The sequence below is a fragment of the Oculina patagonica genome, chromosome 10 (assembly GCF_052425735.1).
Source record: "Oculina patagonica isolate OP01 chromosome 10, crgOcupat, whole genome shotgun sequence".
Lineage (NCBI taxonomy): Eukaryota > Metazoa > Cnidaria > Anthozoa > Scleractinia > Oculinidae > Oculina > Oculina patagonica.
Window position 1 is genome coordinate 4,391,006 of NC_135767.1, and position 23,086 is coordinate 4,414,091.

Consider the following 23,086-nt stretch of genomic DNA (forward strand, 5'->3'; position numbering starts at 1 on the left):
AAGGTGTCCGTCTTATAGGGAGTTTAGTTACAGTAACATGACTGAAAAACAGCAAGGTCAGGAACAACACCAGGTGTCCGTCTTAAAGAGGTGTCCGTCTTATGGAGGTGTCCGTTAAGAGAGAGTTGACTGTAATCAGAAAAATGACTTAAAATACATGTATGGTGACATTGCTCCTTTAAAGAAAAACATGAAAAGCCATTTGGTCTACACTTTCTATGGGGATTTGGTTAGATTTACTTTATGCACTTGTACAGTACAAAGTGCTGTGTTATTTTTGTAACAATGAAATCAAACAATAACTACAAAATTAATTGAGTTCCAGAAAGAAAAACTCTCACCTTGAAAGGTCAAAAACATGCAAAAAAAGTTCCTGTGCCTCTCACTTTGCTGGTTTGGGTTTTGTGCAGTCTTAGGGCTGTTTTGGGACGAGGGGGGGGGGGGGGGGGGGGGGGGGGGGGGGGGGGGGTGTCATTTGTGGATTACAATTTGTAGATTTCAATCCATTAAGTTTCTTTTTTTCAAGGTTCCTTGATTATCATCAAAAATAACTATAAATTACTGCAGTGAAAATGCAATCATTAGTGAGGTTTTGAACTTTGGAGTTTGCGTGTTAAGCCACATTTAAATTACCGGTAGCAAATTTTATGTGACGATTTTTATGTAACAATTTTTATGTGACAAATATAATATTATTTTGATCGTGCAGATTACAGAACAAAAGTTATTATTTGTCCGCAGTTCAAAGTTTATTGCGCCATTAACGACCTTGGACAGCAGACATACACACAGAGATATGTGCGCACAGTAAGACATTGGGGACCAATATTTGCCACATTTTATGTGACAAGCCGTCTACATGAGCAATTTTCCGTGTGCGACAATTTTTATTTGTCACATACAATGTAAAAGCTGACATGCCAGCTCCTCAACAAATACATTTGTCACATAAAAATTCACCATTTTTTCTCATAATTATACACAAGCAGTTAAAAATTGTCACATAAAAATTACTCGTTTAAAAGAGCCTTTTTTGAAAGGTGCAGTAACATAATGCAATGCTAGTCATTGAGATTTGGCAAGTCTCACAACCAGGTTGTTATTTACCAGTAGATTTCTACAACACACAGCACTTGACCTTCTTCTTCTTTTTCTTAGTACGAAGTGCAGCTCTTGTCGCGGTTCTGAAGACGTTTATCACTCCCTCCTTTGTTTTCGCAGAGCACTCGAGGTAAGCATAGGCACTGATTTTTTCACTCATCAAAGATCCTTCTTCCGTTTTGACAGGCTCTTGTTTCATCTTTGCCAACTCTCTCTTGACATTTTCATCTGCTCGCAGATCTGTTTTGTTGCCAACCAGAATGATTGGTACATTTGGGCAGAAATGCTTTACTTCAGGAGTCCATTTTTCTGAGATGTTCTCTAAACTATCCGGACTATCAATGGAGAAGCACATCAGAATAACATCAGTGTCGGGATAGGAGAGAGGTCGTAGCCTGTCGTAATCTTCTTGACCTGCCGTATCCCATAATGCTAGCTCTACAGTCTTGTCATCAACTTCGATGTCAGCCACATAATTCTCAAAAACTGTGGGCACGTAAACTTCAGGAAACTCATCTTTTGAGAACACGATAAGAAGGCAGGTTTTCCCACAGGCACCATCGCCCACAATAACCAACTTCTTTCTAATGGCTGCCATTTTGAATCCTTTATCTGCAACTTAAGAAGATTGAAGTTTTTCAATACAGTTGAATCCCGATAACTCGAACCCTCAGTAACTCGAACCTTTTATTTGATTCCCCTTCAGGTCATGTTCTTATTAATCTTACCCTCAATAACTCGAACTTTCGATATCTCGAACCTTTTTCGATTTCCCTTGAAGGTTTGAGTTATCGGGATTCGACTGTACTAAGTTCATTCTGCCCAACAATTATAATAGTAAATATTATTTTAATAAATTGGTTTTTTAAAGGGGCTTTGTCACGGATCTTACCAGATTTTTGAACAGCCAAAATCAATATTAAAGCCGTAGCTTGATTTTCATCTGCAAATTAAGGTTATATCTTCCTTTAAGCGTTCAACGATAATGTTTTTCATGGGTAAATGCCTACCACTAATATCAGAACTAATAAAATCTCTGTGACGTAGCCCCTTTAAGATGTACCGTATTTACCCGTGTATTAGTCGATCCCGTGTATAAGTCGACCCCCTATTTTTGAGGCCAGAAACTAAGTTTTTTTCATTTCTGGGTAAGAATTTTCTTGGAAAATTAACCTTGTGTTTCTAAGAATTTCCTTTCAGATAGATACTTGATGAAAGAATTACAGCAAGAATTACAGCAAGTTTCAATGTTAGCTAATGTTATGTTTATTATCGAGCGTTTTACATTTTGTAACAACACGTGCTAATGCAGGCATTTTGTCCATAATTTTTGAAAAAAAGCTTATAAAATCAAACACACTTATTTCAAACGAACCTTTCTATTGTTGAGAAGTAGCAGCGGCTTTAGAAGACAAGCAAAACAACAAGGAACATCAGAAATCTTTCGAATCGACTCGATAAACAAAGGACAAAGTGCTTGCTTGGGGAACTTGGTAACCAAGCTACAAAATCGGTGAGGTACTGGTAACTGATAACTACACGTGCTTGCATCATGCCAGGTTACAAAGTAGCGAAGTTCGAAGCAAGAAAGATCACAAACGAAGATATTTTTCTCGAGTGGATTTAGCAGCTTTATTGGCGAAATATGACAGCTCTTTATTCAAATCTTGTGCCAGTGAGTCTCAACAACATTCAGGTTTATATTAAGCGATAAATCGTACGAAATTTCAACTTGAACTGCCAATTTAATGACACGAAGAAATAGCAAAGCGAAAGGACATCGTAACCTGTACTGGTGTTTATGAGATGTTTGTGAACATATTAAAACAATTGTTATGCTAATTATGCAGAATTTATTTAACTGGTGCTTGGGTTAAAAATTTTGACCCGTGTATAAGTCGAGGGCGATTTTTTGGGCCGATTTTTAGGTTAAAAAAGGTCGACTTATACACGGGTAAATACGGTAGGCCAGAATTTTAAGCAAAACAAGGAAGTACAAATGCTGTGAAGTGGAAACTCTGAAAAATTCTGATAATACAGGGCGCTTTCCATTCGACCAAAAATGCCAGTTTGAAATTCAGATTATTCTGAGTGGTGAAGGGAGTAGTATTTTCCGGGTTGTTGCACCATCTGGTTCCAGGCTATCACGTTTCAACTTTCAAATGAAAATACAAAATAAACCAAAGCAAAAAGAGAGTTCAACGACTCTGAAGATATAACAAATGATGTTTTTTCCATGCATGCAGGAATTTAAATCAAATCCATGACTACTTTGAGTATATGATATCAGTGTATTTTCCTGACAAGTTCAAGAGTCACTTTCAAATGACCAGAGGAACATGCAAGCTGTTTACTAAATTATCCTAGCTGTGGCCATTTCTGCTGTTGTACTAGCAATGATACCTGAGCAATCATGCCAGAGTAAGACCTGTAAGTTTTCATTGAAAAACAAACATGCCAAGCACTGATATTGCGAAGCCATCTACACTATGCAGACATGTTGGATTCTGGCTCAGAGAAACTGGGCCTAAGCAGGAATGCCCGGTTGAATGGAATGCTATTTTTCCTTAAATTCTGGAAGTTAATTTCCAGGGAATTTCTGTTCCATTCAATTCCCAAACTGGAATTTCCAGGATTTTTGGTTGAATAGAAAGCATCCACAGTAGAAGGCCCCCTCCCCCAGAAATACGCCCTACATATTAGACACAAAAAATTACTAGTTTTGAGCTGCTAAAATGGCATGGTTGTTATGCAAACAACACCGAAAAGGGCTGTAAGGTTCTTGAGGCCTAAGCACGGTTCATAATAACTTCCTTTCTCAGTTTCAATTTAACCATACTAACATTCACACAAATAAATTTGCTTTCTATCTTTGCTTTCTTGTATTGTATTAAAGTTTACAACTAAAGGCAAAATGGCTGAATTCAGAATGTTTAAATCCTTCCATGAAGTCAAAAACATCGTAGATGGTTCGACACCAAACGTTAACATGTGCGTCTTCATTAATTCGGTGTAGTGTACACGGAAAGCCATTTGACATTGGAATAAATGTAAATGAGAGGAAAATAATCTATTTCATTCTTATACAGATATTTATAGTTCCTTTATGCTCTTATTCTTTTTTTGAAATGCACAAAATGGATTTTCATCTCATGAAACCTTGTAAAACAAGCTTGAAATCGCTCAGATAAAATTGCATAATTTGCCGCATAATCTGCCCTAAAAATGTCGCACAATTTCTGCTTGTTTATCGCACCTTATCAGAAGGCCTGGCTAATGTGAACCATTTGAAGGCACAATTAATGATTTATTTGAGATATTTTTTGGGGGGTAGCGAGAACATGAGGAACGCAACTTGCTTTGGCAAATTGGGGGTACCCCCGCAAAAATGTTGGCCTATCTAGGGTTAAAAGGGCACTGATGGTAGATTTTTTGTGATACATTGATGGCATAGACAAACATTCGGGAATGGTGATTGAATTTCGAGAGCTCTGAATGAATTTTGACTGCGTATACGCCTAGACCCGTAGACACTTTCCTAGTAACCTTCGAGAGCTATGAATAAATTCTGACTGTGTAGATGCTTAGCCACTTTCTAATAAACTTGCAGAGCCATGAATAAATTTTGACTGCATATGTGCGTAGCCAAGTAGCTGGCTGCACCATGTAGCTAGAGATGGGGGGTACTATTCTGCAATTGCTCCCAGATCATTAGCTGAGAATTTTTGCCTGGATTCCCAACTCTTCGTGTCTTAAAGTTGGGATCCTGGATACAAAAGTTATGAAGTTTGAATCTTGAATCGTTGGATAGCCTTGCAATTGGTTGGTACATGTATGTTGGCATTTTGTCCATTTTGTTTTGGACAAGAATGATAAAAAACCTCTCAGGTCTTCTCACGTTGAAATTGTTGCAAAAACAAGCAATGAAACGAAACTTCTTAAAAATTGCATTTAAAAACAACTACTGTCCTCCTTGCAGTGAAACTATATATACCACATAAAGTTTTCAAGTAAAGCAGATCTGGATTTGAACGAAACTAGTGGATTAGGGCTAAAATATGGAACAGATCGGCGGATTTGCTTACCCCTATTCACCCCATAGTTAAGTTTCGAATTTTATCGACAAAGATCGATTATTAAACATCATCATATATGATCAACTATCATCTATAACCCACTACAATTAAAATTCAGTACGGCAATGTTGCTCTCCATGGGAAACAAGAAAAGAGTAAGATTGAAGATCCTTTTTTTGGCTAGACTGGGTGGTTTGTGAAATAACTCCGTAATGAATTTCCTCCCACAGGCAATATCATTGAAATAGTAAGTTCTATTAAATACTGGAGCTTGAATTCCATCCGCCATCTCGCCTCTCAAAGAATGCGACTCTTTAACCTCAAACCTTCGATTTTTTACACGATCTTCGATCCACACTTTTCTTTTCAGAATAACAGCTATTTTATAACCTACCTGTTCAAAAACCAAGTATATTATCCTTTGCTATTTATACGGAGAACGGGCGAATCCAACTTTCAGAAATCTGAGAGTGAACAACAACCTTTCAATTTATACTAGTTGGGGGGTTCGGCTATTCTTAGCCCCTGACCTCCTCCCTCAAACACGTGTGTTCTTAAAATAGCATCTCCGCAGCTGCGCGCGAACTCTGGTAAATTCGGTAAATTCTAGTTCGCCCAAACTTTCGTTTTTCAACAAGCTGAAAATGAAATCAGGCTTTTAGTACTGATCAATGTAGAGAATAATCTCTATCGATTTGTCGAGAGCTTTTATATTCAGAGAGAAAGTAAAATACAACGATTGCGTGACAGTCATGGAGATCCGTGACGAAGCGATGCGCAAACTCAAACTAAACAAGCGCATTGGTTCACAGTAAAATTCACCTTTGCAGTAAAAAAAAAACGACATAGCATTTTCTCTCAATTTTTCCAATTGTATATGTTTAAAGAGTAAGTTTTTTTTATGAAAGACCAGATTTACGTCGGTTTGAAAACCATTGGCTACATCGAATTTGTCACGCAACCAGAAACGGAGGGTGACTTACTACTCATAAAGTTTCGTAGACTACGAGCAGTCCCTATTTTTTCGCAGAGTCCGTCGAGCTTGAAGCGAAATTTTTTTTCGAAGAGTTCGTCGAGCTTATAGCGAAAAAATTACGCGCGGGGGGAGGAGGCGGGGCAAGGCGAGAAGCGAAAAAAAATAGGGACTACCCGCAAAGCCACAGCGTTTGACCTTTCACGGCCGAGTGATTTTTGGCTTCGATTTCAAATCTAATTTGCCGTGTCCAATAACATTTCCGCATTTTGACGTACTGTCAATTGACACCGCTGCACTTGGTTGGGTTTGTCACGTACGCATCAAACTCAAAGCTTTTTTGATGAATCGTCTGCAAAGTTTTATCTCTGGCGATTTATACAGTTCCAGCAATGTTTATTTTTTAACACTGATTCACCTCTATGGGCTACTTAATGTAAAGGCAGCTTGATGTAAGTGTTTAAAGCGCTTCTGTTTGTTTAAATTTGTTTATTCCCGGCTTGTAATTACGAAGCTCGCGCAAAACAGCCCTTGTCTTGTTTACGAGCCTTGAATTTCTGTGGAATAAAGCTACTTTTGGTTGAATTCTCCTCTCTTATTTTCGCTCCGTACTTTGGCGGCTTGCTGCTCATACACTGAATTAAAAATGTTCTTCGGAGATGCAATTTTATAGCGACAAAGTACGATTCAAGAAGCGATTTCGAGAGCTCAAAAGCTCCCGCTCCCATCGCTTCGCAATATGACATGCAAGTGTTAACAACGTATTGACATCTTGCTGTCAACACTCCAAGCGTTAGCCAATCATATTTTTGCGTTGTGAGAGCAACGCATAATTCAAACACTGTGGCTTTGCGGGTAGTCCCTATTTTTTTTCGCTTCTCGCCTTGCCCCGCCTCCTCCCCCCGCGCGTAATTTTTTCGCTATAAGCTCGACGAACTCTTCGAAAAAAAATTTCGCTTCAAGCTCGACGGACTCTGCGAAAAAATAGGGACTGCTCGTAGTCTAAAAGTTTCGAAGAATATTATAGAATAAAATAAAAATAAACAATTTCTTTATTTCTTGAAAATAGATGAGTTCAAACTTGTTCAAAGGGAATTTCAATGTTGTGAATTTTTCTATAGAAAAAATATTAACTCGAACACTTGCGACAGATCCTCATTCTCTCCCTAGACAAACGTAACCGCCTCTCTATAGCAAGAATCCCGATTATCATTATAGAAACTCTATTAGCCCTTGGCTTGTGGTCTAAAGATTTGATCTAGAAATACCCCACCTTCAGCCTATTTCAAGATTGGAAGCACAGGCGTAGACACTTCATCAACTAGAGAACAGCTGTTTTGAGAAAATGGTTTTGGAGAAAAACAGGAAAAGGCGATTCGAAAATAGACCCCGCTTTGTTCCTCCTCTCATCATGCCTCGGGGGCTTAAAGGGACTTTTACGGTATCGCCATGAAAACCAAAGCTTGCTAGACGACATCACAGGTAATGCCTACTTTAATTTGTGTGGGAGTATACACATTCATGTCTCGGATCGTACACAGACGCCTCTCTCTCTCTCTCTCTCTGAGGGAAAGTGGGTGTGCAAGGGTCGAAGGGAAGGCGAAAGAAAGAGTCGCGTCTCTTCTTTCCCATCCCGTGGTCCCTCGCGCTTCGCCCTCGTCACCAGTCGCTTGCGGTTCGCGCTCGCTTTTGTTTATGCGAAGCGCTTGAGGATGAGACAGCAGACATTACTTATTAACTCCAAAACGGAGCCGCTGTGCTTTTTGTGAATTTTTTTCGACTTTTTAATGAGGCGCTAAATACGGTGGTGTTTGTTTTTACGAGGAAGGCGCTGAAATAAAACATGACTACTCTCTTTTTACGTTTAAAATGTCAATATTATTATTACTGTTTCTTTTCCGATTGTAATCAGCAAGGTTCAAACATTTTACAATATGCTGCATTTTATTTTGTCCCCCTCCTTCTTAATCCCAAGTGCAGCTTTTGCGGCCGTTTCAAATACATCTCTTACTCCTTCTCTTGTTTTAGCGGAACATTCCAGGTAAGCATAGGCATTGATCGTTTTACCAACTTTAGATCCTTCTTTGCTTTTAACAGGCTCTTGCCTTTGTTTCTTGTCTGACAACTCTCTCTTTGTGCTTTCATCATTTCTCAGATCTTTCTTGTTACCAACCAGAATAATTGGTACATTCGGGCAGAAACGACTAACTTCAGGGACCCATCTTTTAGAGATATTCCCAAAACTTTTGGGACTATCAATGGAGAAGCACATCAGAATAACATCAGTATCGGGATAGGAGAGGGGTCGTAGCCTGTAGTATTCTTCTTCTCCTATCGTATCCCATAATGCTACCTTTATTGTCTTACCATCAACAACGATGTCAGCGATGTGATTTTGCAAAACTGCGGGCACGTAATCTTCAGGAAATTCCAAATCGGCGAAAGCAACGAGAAGGCAGGTTTTTCCGCAGGCATTATCACCTATAATGACGAGCTTTTTTCTTATGATTTCCGTGGTGAATCCACAATTTGTGAAGCCCTATAAACTAAAAGAAATTTAATCAATTATAGGCCATTTGCATGAACTGGTTCATGGCCGATTATCGTAAGGAACACGAACTTGTCAATGTAAAAGAAATTTTATGGTAGATTGAACAGAGTAAAAGTTAACAAGGATTAAAGTAATTGGCACGTCGGCTTATTTCTATGCGCTCTTCAAAGTGGGTGCTTTTACGTTAAGGAAAGAAAGTTGCGTGACCAATTGATACACCGATTCAGCGTAAGCCGGAAGTTGCATGGAAACGAGGCCTAAGGGCCCTCGGCGGCTCAAAATTATAAAGATTTTATTAGCGTGTGGGGCATTTCGAGTCGGTAAACGCATTCCCTTTACAAATTAGCCACGAATCTTGATCCTTATAAGTTCAAAAGTATAAGAAGAAGAAATTTAAGGTCTGGCAGGCTAGAGAAGAAATTCTTACAGCTTACCGGTAAGATTTTGTTGTCAGCTTCTTTGGAATCGAATATTTTATATTCACTCATATAGATCGTCAGCATAGCCAGAATGTTTGCCATTTTCTGGCTAAACTCAATTTTGGATTTTGTTAATCAATAAAACGAACTACCTTATGATTCACTGAATGGAACTTTTGAAGAACGAATTTGGTTTTGAGAGCCCCTTAGGTTTTCAATCCGAATAAAAAGTTGCAGGTATCGACATAGAATCGTGGAGAAAGTCACGCGTAAACATGTCTCACAAATAGTTTCAGTTATCCAAATTATGTTAGTTTGTTTCGACAGAGAAGCTCACGTAAACATGTACCGCAGTTTGTTGTAACATTTTCCAATCATAATAATTAATCAACAATCGAAAAGCGTACAGTCAACCCAGTCAAATACAGGTATGTCAGATTTTTTTTCACTGAATTTTTTTACGGACCTGACTTCATTTGTGAACTGGATCGAATTTGACCAGCAAGAGAAGATTTTATTGTTTATATGTAAGCTTCCCGTTTGGTATAATTTTACCGGTAATAACAACCGAGTCTGCTTTGAATACACTACTACATTTTGCTACTACTCTAGAATCTGTGTGTTTAAAAAGCATCGATGAATTTAAACACTAAATAAGCTTTCGTGTATACACAACTCACCCATTGGCGTCGAAAACGACGTTGTGTTCTTTATATTATAATTCTTTTGATATAAAAGTTGGCTTTATTTTATTATTAACCAGTATGAATCTGCAACTCAAGTATATGTACAATTCAATTTACACCTGAAACAGTTCATGCCAATCACAAATTCTTCTGAAAAAATCTAACAAACTCTGTAACAGAATCAGTAGACTGTCTTTAATGATGTATGCGTGATGTTTACGCGAGTTTTTCATTAATACTAGAAAGTTTTCATTCAGATCGAAAACCAAAGGGCCTCCTTCCCACAGAAAAATCTGTTTCTTAAAAGGTATTCTGGATTTAAAGTGGTTTCATTTTATTGATTAACAAAATTCAAAATTGATTGTAAACTACCTGAGAGAACAGATGAAATTCAGCCTATGCTGGCGAGGGAATATTGAAGTTGGCAGCAAAATCTTACCGCTAAGCTGTTAGAATTTCACCTGTCGCCTGGTAGACATTAAAATTTCTTCTCTTTATACATTTGCACTGATAGGGATCAAGATTCGTGGCTAATTTGTAAAGGAAATGCTTTCTTTCGACTCGAAACGCCCCAAACGCTAGTAAAAACTTTATAGTTTTTAGCCGCCGAGGGCCCTTAGGCCTCGTTTCCATGCAACTTCCGGCTTACGCTGAATCGGTGTATGCCAAAGGTTGCCATTTAATTTTTGTTACTAAATTGTATTTAATTTTTGTATCTGATGCACACAGTGACAGAAGGAGGAGAGCAACCTCGTTTCCAGGGCTTTTTCCCTTCCAAATTGCCAAGAGAAAAAGACCTGGGAACGAGGTTGAGAGAGAATAAGAATTTCCGGACACCTGCTCTTGTGACCTTTTAAGTGATTGGATTCTTTTCCGATCCGCTTTCTCTTCCCCTTAAATTCCCAGGAAAAAAAAGAACGCTTGATCGCAAGTTAGTTTTTTATTCTAATGATATGTCCATGAAATAAATACTTGGCAACTGAGTTAAAACCTCTCGGATTAGAATGCTTCTAGAAGCACATCAGATCATGATCTTTTACAGTATTACTTTTTACTGTTTCCTGATTTTCTTTCTATATAGAAAGACTACCCCTCCCCTTCCTCGCGACCCCACAAATAAGATTTCCCATAAATACGAAGGAGCGAACTATGAGCAGATCGCGCCCAGTCTACAAATGGGCACGAAGAGTCACATTCAAGTGTCATTCAAGTTCACCACCTCAAATGACGATGCTTCAAAACGTTCAACTAGTTCCCGATCTCCGATGCTATAGTCTTCTAAAAGTAGTATTTTCTAACCTGAATTTCCAGATCAACGTAAACAATCGATATCCCTCGCAGACTCTCTGAGAATCGTACTCAAGCAGAGAGTTTGCTGGCAAATAATCAGCTATCTATCTTCGATTCCACCACGATCTACATCCTGTCAGTTCGAGGAGTTATATTCAAGGCCTCATTGCGTTAAATCTCATGGGCTTTTCCTTTTTTCTGATTGGTCAATAAGCAATTAATTTTATACACCAATGAATTTAACCAATCCTAATCCGTGTTTTATTCTGGACCTGTCATTGCATTTTGCTGCTGAGGTGAGCATTTGGTTGACGATTTTTATACACCGATCATTTGATGGGAGGTCTGAGTTGATCCAAATTGTAAAATCAAGATATATAGAACTATATATGGTCTCTAAATACCATAAACATTTATTTTCTTTTGAAAATGATTTCGTCGAAGTATTAAAGTTTTTCAAATCCGTTTGCCTTGTTAGTTTTTTGTTATCCTTGCCTTTCGTTTTTGGTTGCGTGACACCCTGACACAGTGACTCGTGCCGTGCCAAATGTCGTGATGTAATCGGCTTGTTGGCGTCACCTCCGGTCTCTGTTATAGTTCCTAGCACTTCTCAGAGAAGATGATGTCTCTTTCACGTTTTCAAATTGAACATTCGTTTCTTTACAATTTAATAATTTTTTTATTTCTAAACCATGTCATCCTCGTACCCAGGGTCTTCGTTCCCTTTGACCAGCGGTCAGGAAACGGTCAAGCCTGCGCAGAAAGGACGAAGACTCGAGGTACCAGAATGAAACCACGTTAGCCAAGTTTTACTGCGCATGTCAACTGTACAGTGAAATACAATGGCTGAGGAAATAGTTATTGAAAACCCTGACTATTTTATGATTTATGGCCCAGCAACTATTATACGGCCACTCCATGCCTGATAGACCTGATATGCCATATCTAAGTTCCCTTGGTCAAATAAATAGATAAATAAATGATTAAACGATTGATAAAATATCAGGAAAATGCATATGAATTAATGTTAAAGGTTCTTCTTAAAGGGACAGTGTCACGAGCTTCAATTTTCAAAAATTAATTCAAGAGCCTAAAGAAGTATGGAAACCTATAAATAGTGATCCAGTTTTGTTAAAATTTACTTTGCCAGTGTACTGAAGCTATATACAAGTGATATTATTGTGATTCCATCGGGAACTTACTCGCCTCAACTTGAAAACGTTAGGCTGACTTTTTCGAGTTCTTCCCTTGTGACCTGAAAAACAGCTAAAAACTAATAACGGCTCCCCACTTCCTTCAATAAAAATTTACTTTATATCTTCATCTTGATGTTCTAGACGCATTTCGTGTACGAGCGAGAGTACTTCGGCAATTTTAGTACTTTTTACTGAAAAGCAGAAAAATCGCTGTGCAATGTCCCTTTAACTTAAAAAATAACCCCTTTTTTTTAAAAAAATAAAAAAATAAAAATCGGAAAAATTTTTTTTTTTAAAAAAAAAAAAGCCCACCCGCAAAATATTTCTCAAAAAACTATATACAGCATTTTGCTTTAGTCCTTTTATTTTTGGAATTAACTGCAGCTCTCGCAGCCGTTTCAAATACATCTCTTACTCCTTCTCTTGTTTTAGCGGAACATTCCATGTAAGCATAAGCCTTGATCTTTTCACAAACTAAAGATCCTTCTTCGCTTCTAACAGGCTCTACTTTCTTCTTCGATAAATTTTCCTCTGTGCGTTCGTCATTCCTCAGGTCTTTCTTATTACCAACCAAAATAATAGGCACATTTGGCCTGCACCTCGCTTGCTTTATTTCTGTAGTCCATATTTTAGTAATGTTCTCTAAACTGTCAGGATTATCAATGGAGAAGCACATCAGAATTACATCAGTGTCGGTATACCGTACCAGTCGTAGCGTTGAGTAGTTTTGCTCGCCCGGGTCGTCCCAGAACTCTAGCTCTATTATTTTCCCATCAACTTCAATTTCTGTGACATCTACCTCAAGAACGTTTGGCACATAAGGGTGAAGAAATTTATATTTAGAGAAAGCATAGAGAAGGCAGGTTTTGCCGCAACCATAATCGCCTACTACAACGAGCTTTTTCCTAAATTGCTGTCATGTTGGGTCAGTCAATCTGCCAAGCTGGGGAAAAACGCCATAAAATCAACTTGATGCCCTGAAGGTCACAAAGAAACAAATGGTTCAATCCTCAGCATCAAGAGCGCGGGCTCTGGCTAGTTTTGATTTTTTGTCAACCGATCAGATTTGAGCAGAACTCTTCACACGCACTTTCAAATTAGAACTTGCCAGAGGCCGCGTTCTTGTTGCTGACCAAAAACAGCGGGCTCAAGGGACGTCATAAATTCATCTTAGACTTGCCACAAGTCGAGTTTTTGATTCATCTTTGTACATATGCGAATTATTTTATCCGAAAAGGAAGTGCAGTTCTGGCGTTAATTCAAGTTGGACTTTAGCAAAACCGATTTCGAGCTCACCGCTTTTAGTGTGTTAATGGAATGTTTAACCCCGTTTGTAGTAAAAAGTAACTTATTTCAAACTACCTCAGGAATTTTAAAGAAGCTTTCCATTAACAAGGACAACAAGAATTGACGGCTAGAAGCTACCATGGGCTTTAAAGACGTGAATTTCAGCCGAAAAAAGCAAATTTCAACCGAAGCATAAAATCAGTTCTGCAGTTTAGAAATATTTTCGTTTCGATTTGTTGCATGCGACCGAATACCTGGAAGTCAGCTACCAACATTTCAGCGGAAATGACGTCAGCAATTAAAACCTTACGTCATGTTTTGTCACGGCATGTCATGCAATCAATAACGAAATGAGGCAGCCGTGCTTTCAATGAAAAATCCCGCGATTTTTCGAATTAACCTGGCACATTTCTAGAAAACAATTCAAAGAGAAACTTACCTGTTAGGGATTGTATGCTAAGAACGTTTTGGTTGGGCGATTTTGAAGCATTCAGCCACGACTTGTTTCGATCAAAGGGTTTTAGAGTGAAATGTGCGTCTCAGCACAATTCCGACAGGTTTATAAATGTGGATATTTTTAGAACACACGTGCGTCCAATCAAAAGCTTCGTTATAAGTGGATGTGTATAGCAGGCAATATTAGCCAAGCGAAACCAGCGACAGATTTTAAAATTCGGCTTTCTTCATGGTGGGATAAACAATTTTTTTCTTTGTGATTAGCCGGTGAAAATCTAAAAAAATCGTCCTCGATGCTGTGGCTTGCATTCAATGGTGTGTAAAATCTACTGTTTCGACCCAAAAGAGGAAAATAGTCCTTTAGCCTTGAAATACCACACTTGTTTATCAGGATAAATTGAAGGTGGCTAGCAAACTATAGTTCATTTTCGAAGCTTGTCAATTACTTGTCTACAGAGTCCGTGAAGGAAAGCTTTCGTGGTTTTAAAAAGGTAGGTTGAAATTAATACCTTCGTCACAAATTTCAACCCTTCATCAACTTACAACCAGAGGGGTGCGCAATAGCTTTTACAAGTGAACTTTTGCATGAAATTCGAGTTGCGTTTCAGCAATCAGTGATTTAAGAGGATATCAGTATTAAATCTATATTTTATAAAGTGAATGCTCAATTCGACTACACTCGTTAATTCTGTGCTTATCGCCAGCAAATTAGAATCGTTAAGAATTTTTCAAGTTAATATGAATTTTACATATTACAAATACAATGTCTGATCGCATAGCTACAATTTGATTCAAAAATTATGCATACACAGAGATGAAGAATTTAAAGTCCTTTTGTTTCTATGCAGCCAAGGGCAGATTGACTAAATATATATTATCTAACTCCACAGATTAAAGACTCGATATGGCAGGTATTAGGAAAAAGCTAGTCATTGTCGGTGATGGTGCTTGTGGGAAAACCTGCCTTCTAACTGTGTTCTCGAAAGATGAGTTCCCTGAACTTTATGTGCCAACAGTATTTGAAACTGATGTGGCAGACATCGAAGTTGATGGCAAATTAGTTGAGCTAGCATTATGGGATACAGCAGGACAAGAAGATTACGACAGGCTAAGACCTCTGTCTTATCCCGATACTGATGTTGTTCTGATGTGCTTCTCCATTGATAGTCCCGACAGTTTAGAGAACATTCAGGAACGATGGACTCCAGAAGTTAGGCATTTCTGCGGCCAAAATATACCAATTGTCCTGGTTGGTAACAAGAAAGATCTCAGAAATGACGAATACGTAAGGAGAGAGTTATCTAAGATGAAACAAGAGCCTGTTCGAAGCGAAGAAGGATCTTTAGTTTCTGAAAGAATCAATGCTTATGCTTACATGGAATGTTCCGCTAAAACAAGAGAGGGAGTAAGAGATGTATTTGAAACGGCTGCGAGAGCTACACTAAAGAAAAAGAAAAGGTGGAGAAAAAAACATGCAAGATTTTTTAAAATCTCCGAACTCCTTTCAGGAAACGTTCAGCTTGCATGACTGACTAAAAGTGGTAAACTTTCTTCAGTCCCGAGTAACGGACTTCAGATACGATGGGAGAAATTCTTCCTCAATCAGAAAGGATGTTTTTTTATCCCTTTCGTTTGCAAGGATTTACGATCAGTTAGAAACTTTGTACAACATTTCTAGCCAAGCAGAGTAGAGCCGGACAATATATTTTTTTAAAAAAACAATCAGCAGCTAAACCAATAAGCTAATGTTGCAATCCGTTATAAAAGATTCCAGAGATAACTAGCCAAAGTAATTCTTTAAAATTTTTTTTTTTTTTTTTTTTTTTTTTTTATTTCTGAGGCAGAAAATATGCGCGAAAGCGCGCCGTTTCTATCAAATGTCGTTTCAGAAAACTTTTGCAACATTTCTAGCCAATCAGAACAGAGACAAAAATTGTTTGAGCCAATCAGCAGCTAAAACAGAGGCAATGGTGGTTTGCCATACGCGTTTTTTCCCGCGCTTCGCATTTGTTCATTCTGATTGGCTCATTCCATTGTATAAAAGAGAATAAATATTCGTTCACTTTTAAGCTTACAAAGAATCTGTTCGACACATATGTATTTTACTGACATTGAATTAAAGTAGCTAAATAAAAAATATAGTAAATGAACGTATCAGTTTTTGTAGTCTTGACCGGGTTGATAATAAGTGATACAGATAGTGGAAAACTCTTGCCCAACTTTTATTTCCGTCACATCTCGTTATTACAGACTGTCCATTTTTCCCCTCTATTTTCTCAACTAACCGTGGGTTGCGGTAGGGACCTAGTTTTCGTGTGGGATTTTTTTCATAAATTTAATTAAATGCTTTGAACGCATTCGATTTCTTCCAAGTTCAAGGTAGGAATATTTTGTGCGGTCCCTCACGTTTAAATAATGCAAATTTGAAAGCAAGATAATAGACGTTATTTTTACTAAGAGGCGCTCAGAGGTGCATCCTTCGCCGGAAATGACGTCAGCAAGTGGAACGTTAACTCATCGATGATATTTGGCACGGCATTGAAAGGAGAACATTATAACAAGGCAGACAAGACTTAACACTTACAAAATCCTTGCAAAAGAAAGGATCATTTCTCTCTGATATGTAAACACCATAATCATTGAAATTCCGATAAGCTTACGATTAGATTATGGATTTATATTTGTGGCTATTTTTAGAACACGCGTCTGTCCAATGAAATAGATTCGTAGTAAGTAGAAGGGAAACAACCGAAAACGTTTATAAAATACCTCAAGCGAAACCTAAGAGATTTAACATTTCCATCGTTCTTTGTGGTAAGGAACAATTTCTGCGACTAAAGAAAATCTAACAAATTCGACAGCCCAAAGTAAATTGAGATCTCTCTTAAGGTGGAGTGAAATTTGATTGGATAAATTGACGGTGGCTGATCGTTTCCCTGCCAGTTCTGGTTATTTCTGAGTTCGTCGATTCTTGTCAGTTGTCTTTGTGAAGGAAATCTTACTTGCTTTTAGAAAGGTAAGTGGGATTTATTACTTCGCCAAAAATGTCAACATTTTGTCTACATACAACTAGGGCGACGGCTGCGAGATAGCTCGACTTATAATTTATGAACATGTACGTGAAATTCAAGTTAAATCTAGTTTGGCAGTCAACTTAAAGAGAAAATTTATATAGAGAAGGCTTTGCTGGAAATGCTGTGTTTTCCAAGATGACCTTCGAAAACCTTAGTCGCTTGCCAGACTAAATACATGCCTCGATCATTGGTTGCAGCAAATTATAATTACAAATTGTTTTAGTTAATATGTAAATCTGCCAAAAATACATCGTCTTTTCGAGTCAAAAACTGCTATACCTATTTATAGTGATAAATTTAGGTCATTTGTTTATTTTTTCAATCAAGCTCTTTTTTATTTTTATCCTGCTGCAGTAGGCAGATTGTGTATTCAACATGACAGCCAATATTAGGAAAAAGCTTGTCGTTGTGCCAGTGGGTGATGGTTGGTGTGGAAAAAGTTCCCTAGTTCAAGCGTTTTACAAAGATGAGTTTCCTGTCATTCCTGAGATTGACGTGCCCTACATGTTTGCGAATTATGTGACTGAGATTGAAGTTGATAACACGGAAGTACAGCTAGCATTATTGGGACAAGGAGTAGATGATGATGATGATGATGATGACGATGATGACGATGATGATGATGACGATGATGATGATGACGATGATGATGACGATGATGATGACGATAATGATGATGATGATGATGACTATTTACGACCTCCCCAATATTGGGGAGAAGCTGATGTTATTCTGATGTGCTTCTCTATTGATAGTCCTTGCAGTCTAGAAAGTATCCAAGAAAGATGGATTCCCGAAATAAAATATTTCTGCGGCCCAAATATACCAATCGTTTTGGTTGGTAACAAGCAAGATCTCAGAAATGACGAGTACATAAGAAAGGAGTTATCCAAGATGAAACTAGAGCCTGTTAAAAGCGAAGAAGGATCTTTTGTTTCTGAAAGGATCAATGCTTATGCTTACATGGAATGTTCTGCTAAAACAAGAGAGGGAGTAAGAGATGTATTTGAAACGGCTGCAAAAGTTGCACTTTATACCAAGCATCTCCCCCCAAGAAGAATATGCCCAATAGTTGTTTCCTTTTGGTGTATTTTATTTCTTGCCAAATTGAAATGCTCGAGGAACAAGATTGTTCTTTATGATGTTCCTTTAGACGACTTTTCTGAACCGACCAACCTAAGACCGACCTAAGTTACATCCTTTGAAAAATTACTTCTCCCATCGTGTTATTAGAATTGTGAGGATGGAGGAATTTTTAATTTCTTACTGCTAGCCTGAGTGAAAGGGTGCGAAAGCGCGCCGTTTCTTAATTTTAATGTCGTATGCCAAGCTGAATGATTAATTCAGAAAACGTTTGCAACATTTCTAGCCAAGAACAGAGACTAAAATTGTTTGAGCCAATCAACACATTACAGGACAGTAACTAGCAAGAGGCAAGACGAGGCACTTGCCTCGTCTAGATTTTAACCCAAAATTAAAAACAAAATACGTTAAGGTGGTAAAAAATCTCTCAGTTGAACAAGGTTGATTTTTCTCAAGGAATAACTTATGAAAAATATTGTACAACGAGTATTAGAAAGTCTAGACTTAAAAATTTTCAGTGGTGCATGTTTCCCCCACCTCCCCCCCCCCCCCCCGACCCTCTAGCAAGATTTTACCCCGTCTATGCTAACAGTCTGGCAATGGCCTGCAGCAGCTAAAACGGAGGCAATGGTGGTTTGCCTTACGCGTTTTTTCCCGCGCTTTGCACAAGTTCATTCTGATTGGCTCATTCCATTGTATAAAAGAGGATATAATTTCGTTAAAGAAGCAATCTGTTACAATCATATGTCACATTGGTGACATTTAATTAAAATATATAACAAAATAAAAACATTGTAAATTTATCGTATCAGTTTTTGTAGTCTTGACTGGGTTGATAATAAGTTATACAAACAGTAGAAAACTCTTGCCCATCTTTTATCTCCGTAGATTGTTAACAGTTCATAGCCCTTCTATTTTCTCAACGTGATAAAAGCGCCAAAAGAAGAACCGTTTTGAGGGAGGGACACACTGCTCTCTCGGGATTGTTTTCATACATTTAAGACCATTTAATGATATGCTTTGACCGCATTCAATTTTTTTCAAGTTCAAAGTAGAAATAGTTTGTGCTATTTCTCACGTTAAAATATTGCAAATTTGAATGCGAGAAAAAATAGACATAATTTTACTGAGAGGCGCTCATACGCCTACAGAAATGACGTCATCAAGTAATAACTCACCGATGGCAGTTGGCACGTCATTGAAAGAGGGACATTTTAACCAAGCTGAAAGACTTTATACTTACAAAATCCTTGCAAAATTAAAGCAATTGTTTGGTATGTAGACAACTTAATTCTTGAAATTCCAATTTAGATTATGGATTTGTAGCTATTTGTGGCAATTTTTAGAACAATGAAAGGTTCCGTTGTAAGTAGGTGTGGGAGAAACAATAACGATTCTATAATACACCAAGCGAAACAAGCAAGAGATTTTAACATTTCCGTCATTCCTCGTGGTATAAAGCTCAAACAATTGTCCCTACGAAATTTCAAATCTAACAAGTTCGACAGCCTAAAGTAAACTGGAATCTCGCCCAAGGGGAGTGAGATCTGATTGGATAAATGTGGCTAATCGACTCCGTGCCGGTTCTAGTTATTTCTGATCGAGTTCATCGATTCTAGCCAGTTGTCTTTGTGAAGGAAAACTTACTTGGTTTTACAAAGGTAGGTTGTCATTTGTTATCAGTTCGCCAAATATTTCAACACATTTTCATCCCTACATAAAACAAGCAATGTTTTCGACTGAAATCGTTCGCAAATTAATCCAACATATAGTTAGTGAAGTTAAGCGTGAAATGTAAATTGAATCGTGGCAGTTTATGTAAAGAGTAAATTAAAAGGGTTTTTTTTATTAAGAGAAGGATTTGCTAGAAACTCGGGGATTTCCAAGGCAACTTCTGGTACCACGCTGGCCAAGGATAAATAAATGCCGGTTCTGCAGCAAATTATAATGAAAAATTCATTTAGAACTTAATACAGTGTATTTTCAAATCATATACATTGTCCTTTCAAACCAAATAAACCTGTAATATACGCATATAGACGAATATAGAGATCATTTGCTGCAACAAAGGCCATCAAGTTTATTTTATTTTTATCTGGCTAGGCAGATTGAGGATTCAACATGGCAGCCATTAAGATACAGCTGGTCATTATTGGTGATGATACATGTGGAAAAATCTGCCTTCAAACTGTGCTTTCCAAAGATGAGTTTCCTGAAGCTTATGTGCCGACATGTCTGCCTCCATCTGTGGTTGGCATCGAAGTTGATGGCAAGAAAGTAGAAGTCGAGTTAAGGAATATTAAAGGACAAGAATGCTACGAAATGCTTTTGAGATGTTCCTTTTTTCGCACTGATGTTATTCTGATGTGCTTCTCCATTGACAGCCCTAACAGTTTGGAAAACATTTCTGAAAAATGGACTCCTGAAGTTAGGCGATTCTGCCCAAATGCAACTATTATTTTGGTTGGTAACAAGAAAGATCTGAGAAATGATGAAAACACAAAGAGAGAGCTTCATAAGATGAAACAAGAGCCTGTTAAATATGAGGAAGGGTCCTCAATTTGTGAAAGGATCAATGCCTATGCTTATCTGGAATGTTCCGCTAAAACAGGAGAAGGAGTAAGAGATGTATTTGAAACGGCTGTGAAAGCTGCATTTGATGAAGACCTCCTTGAGAGCAAGAAAAACCGCCATGATAGAAATTGTCATATATTGTAAAATTTGTAAAATCTTTAAACTGTTTTAAAACTATAGACTTTGCAGGAGAGATGATTGACTGACCAAACTATTATATTTTAATACTCCTCACATTACGTTTTCGAACTGCTAGGATGGAAAGTTTTCTTTCTGAGATAAAAAGGAAAAGACTGACTGCCGCTTACTTGTTATAAGAAAGCTTGTGCAATATTTCTGACTAGTCCGAAGGTAATTTTTCTTTTAACCAATCAGCAGCAAAAACAGAGTCATTGGTGGTTGTATTAATCGTTTTTCCCGCGCTTCACACTATTTGCTGATTGGTTCATTCAATTGTTTAGAGAAGTTTTCAATTAAGTGTGTCGTAAAACCAAAAACAAAGTTATCACTCTGGCCAATCAGAAAGGGCACAGACAATCCAGTGAACCAATCAAAACTCAAAGTAAATACATGCAGACGGCACGAAGCGCGGGAAAACGTGTGCGAGTGAGTCGTTATTGCTTTTGGTCCGAATTACTTTCGACACTCAAGTGAAAACCGCTCTTAAAGTTATAAGATAAAGGATATAAATTCGTTAAGCTTAGAGAGAATCTATTGTACTTTGCTTACATGAAATTAAAATAACAAAAAAATGATAACTAATAAATCAATCGTATCAGTTTTTGTAGCCTGCGAATACACCGCCGCTCCCGGCCGGTTTGGCGTTTCGCCTGGCCGGGAGCGAAAAGAGGCTGCTGTATTCGCAGGCTAAAGTTTTTGGAGTCTTGACTTTGTTGTTAATAAGTGATACAAAAAGTAGAAAACTCTTGCCTTTTTGACAGTCTACAGCCCTTCTATTTTTCTCAACGCGATAAGCATAGGCGTACGGGCCGGGGGGGGCAGGGGGGGCTGAAGCCCCCCCAAATTTTGGGCAACTCAGATTTTTTGGGCAGCAAGAGAAAATTTGGGCAAAGCCAGTTTTTAAGAAGTTTTTTTTCGAAGAGATAGATATTTTTTATTTTAACCTGAAGAAGGCGTGTTAAAGTCAGTTAACTAAATTCACATGAGACAGTGGTTGCTTAGCACCTGATGATTTTCTGGTTAATAGTGAAAGGAACCATTTGTTGATATACATATTTGTAGTTTTATTTACTGTTGGGCACTGTACTGCAAATATCTGTCACAGTTAAACACCTGATAAAGAGAGCTTCTCTGCGTTGCTAAATTTTACAAAATCGACGGGGAGATTCTGGAAGCCGAGCAGAAAATGAGCGTGAGTTTTTGTCGTGTGCGCGGATCAGGCTACATAACTGTTTCAGAAATGCTGGAGACAATGCAAGGGAATGATCTATTTGATAAGTTTTCAGAGTTTCCTTACGTGGTTCATATCTATGCAGTGGTACCTGCTACATCGTGTTCTGCAGAACGATAATTCAGTGGGTCGCACAGATTGAAAACTTACCTCCGCAGCAACTGACGGGGCGACAACGTTTCAGTATGGCCAAGTAAAAAAACAAAACAAATATTTTTGTCCCCGCCCGCTTCATTTTTGGGGGCCGCCTCTCTTTTTTTATTATTTGTTTTTGGAAAAGTTAGAAAGAACAAAAAAACTTTAAACCCGTGTTAGGCTAGGTCCGTACTGGATAGGTCAATTACCTTGCAGGATTTATTTTCTGGCCTAGAGAATTTGACGATGGAGGATAAAACATCGATATTCGAACAACACAGGTATGGAATGCAACAAAATAATAATAACAAAAAATGGGCCCGCCCGCTCTCTCTTTTATAGAAATCCAGAAGAGAAACATTTGTTTTTTACTTGGCCTAAGTTATTACTTGTTATCGCACTTATTAGCATTAAATGAGCATATTCCAGCTCTGTAGTCAACAGTGACATGGATCGTATTGCTGACATCATCGGCCATCGAAATGGTAGAGACAGCTATTTCTTTTAAAATGTTTGATGAGCTGATATGATAGATTCTTAAGTAAGAATTTTTCACTTCATTTGTAAGCCTATGTTAGTGCATCGTATGACCCTTATTTCTTCTTGACTGTTTCGTAAAAATTTGGGCAACTTGCGAGAAATTTTTGGGCAAATGTCTCACCGCCCCCCCTGGCAAAAAAGTGCCCGTACGCCTATGGCGATAAGAGCACCAAAAGGTTGGTGTGAGGGACCCTGTTCTTAAGCGGGATTTTTTACATGCATGTATACATGCAT

The 23,086-nt window shown here is 38.1% G+C and overlaps 6 pseudogenes across 2 annotated transcripts; 3 read left to right on the forward strand and 3 right to left on the reverse strand.

Annotated features, from left to right (window-relative positions):
- Positions 1-949: 949 nt before the first annotated feature.
- On the reverse strand, positions 950-5,683 carry LOC144628038 (ras-like GTP-binding protein RHO pseudogene; annotated as a pseudogene). Its single transcript, XR_013566193.1, has 2 exons — positions 5,572-5,683; positions 950-1,719 (listed from the first exon to the last, which is right to left on the reverse strand). The product of XR_013566193.1 is annotated as a ras-like GTP-binding protein RHO pseudogene (transcript).
- Positions 5,684-8,004: 2,321 nt separating this feature from the next.
- Positions 8,005-9,222, reverse strand: LOC144628832 (ras-like GTP-binding protein RHO pseudogene; annotated as a pseudogene).
- Positions 9,223-12,626: 3,404 nt separating this feature from the next.
- On the reverse strand, positions 12,627-13,894 carry LOC144628833 (ras-like GTP-binding protein RHO pseudogene; annotated as a pseudogene).
- Positions 13,895-14,252: 358 nt separating this feature from the next.
- LOC144667400 (ras-like GTP-binding protein RHO pseudogene) lies at positions 14,253-15,634 on the forward strand (annotated as a pseudogene). Its single transcript, XR_013573310.1, has 2 exons — positions 14,253-14,526; positions 14,933-15,634. The product of XR_013573310.1 is annotated as a ras-like GTP-binding protein RHO pseudogene (transcript).
- Positions 15,635-17,484: 1,850 nt separating this feature from the next.
- On the forward strand, positions 17,485-18,300 carry LOC144628835 (rho-related GTP-binding protein RhoC pseudogene; annotated as a pseudogene).
- A 1,762-nt stretch (positions 18,301-20,062) lies between these two features.
- Positions 20,063-21,393, forward strand: LOC144667482 (ras-like GTP-binding protein RHO pseudogene; annotated as a pseudogene).
- Positions 21,394-23,086: the final 1,693 nt, after the last annotated feature.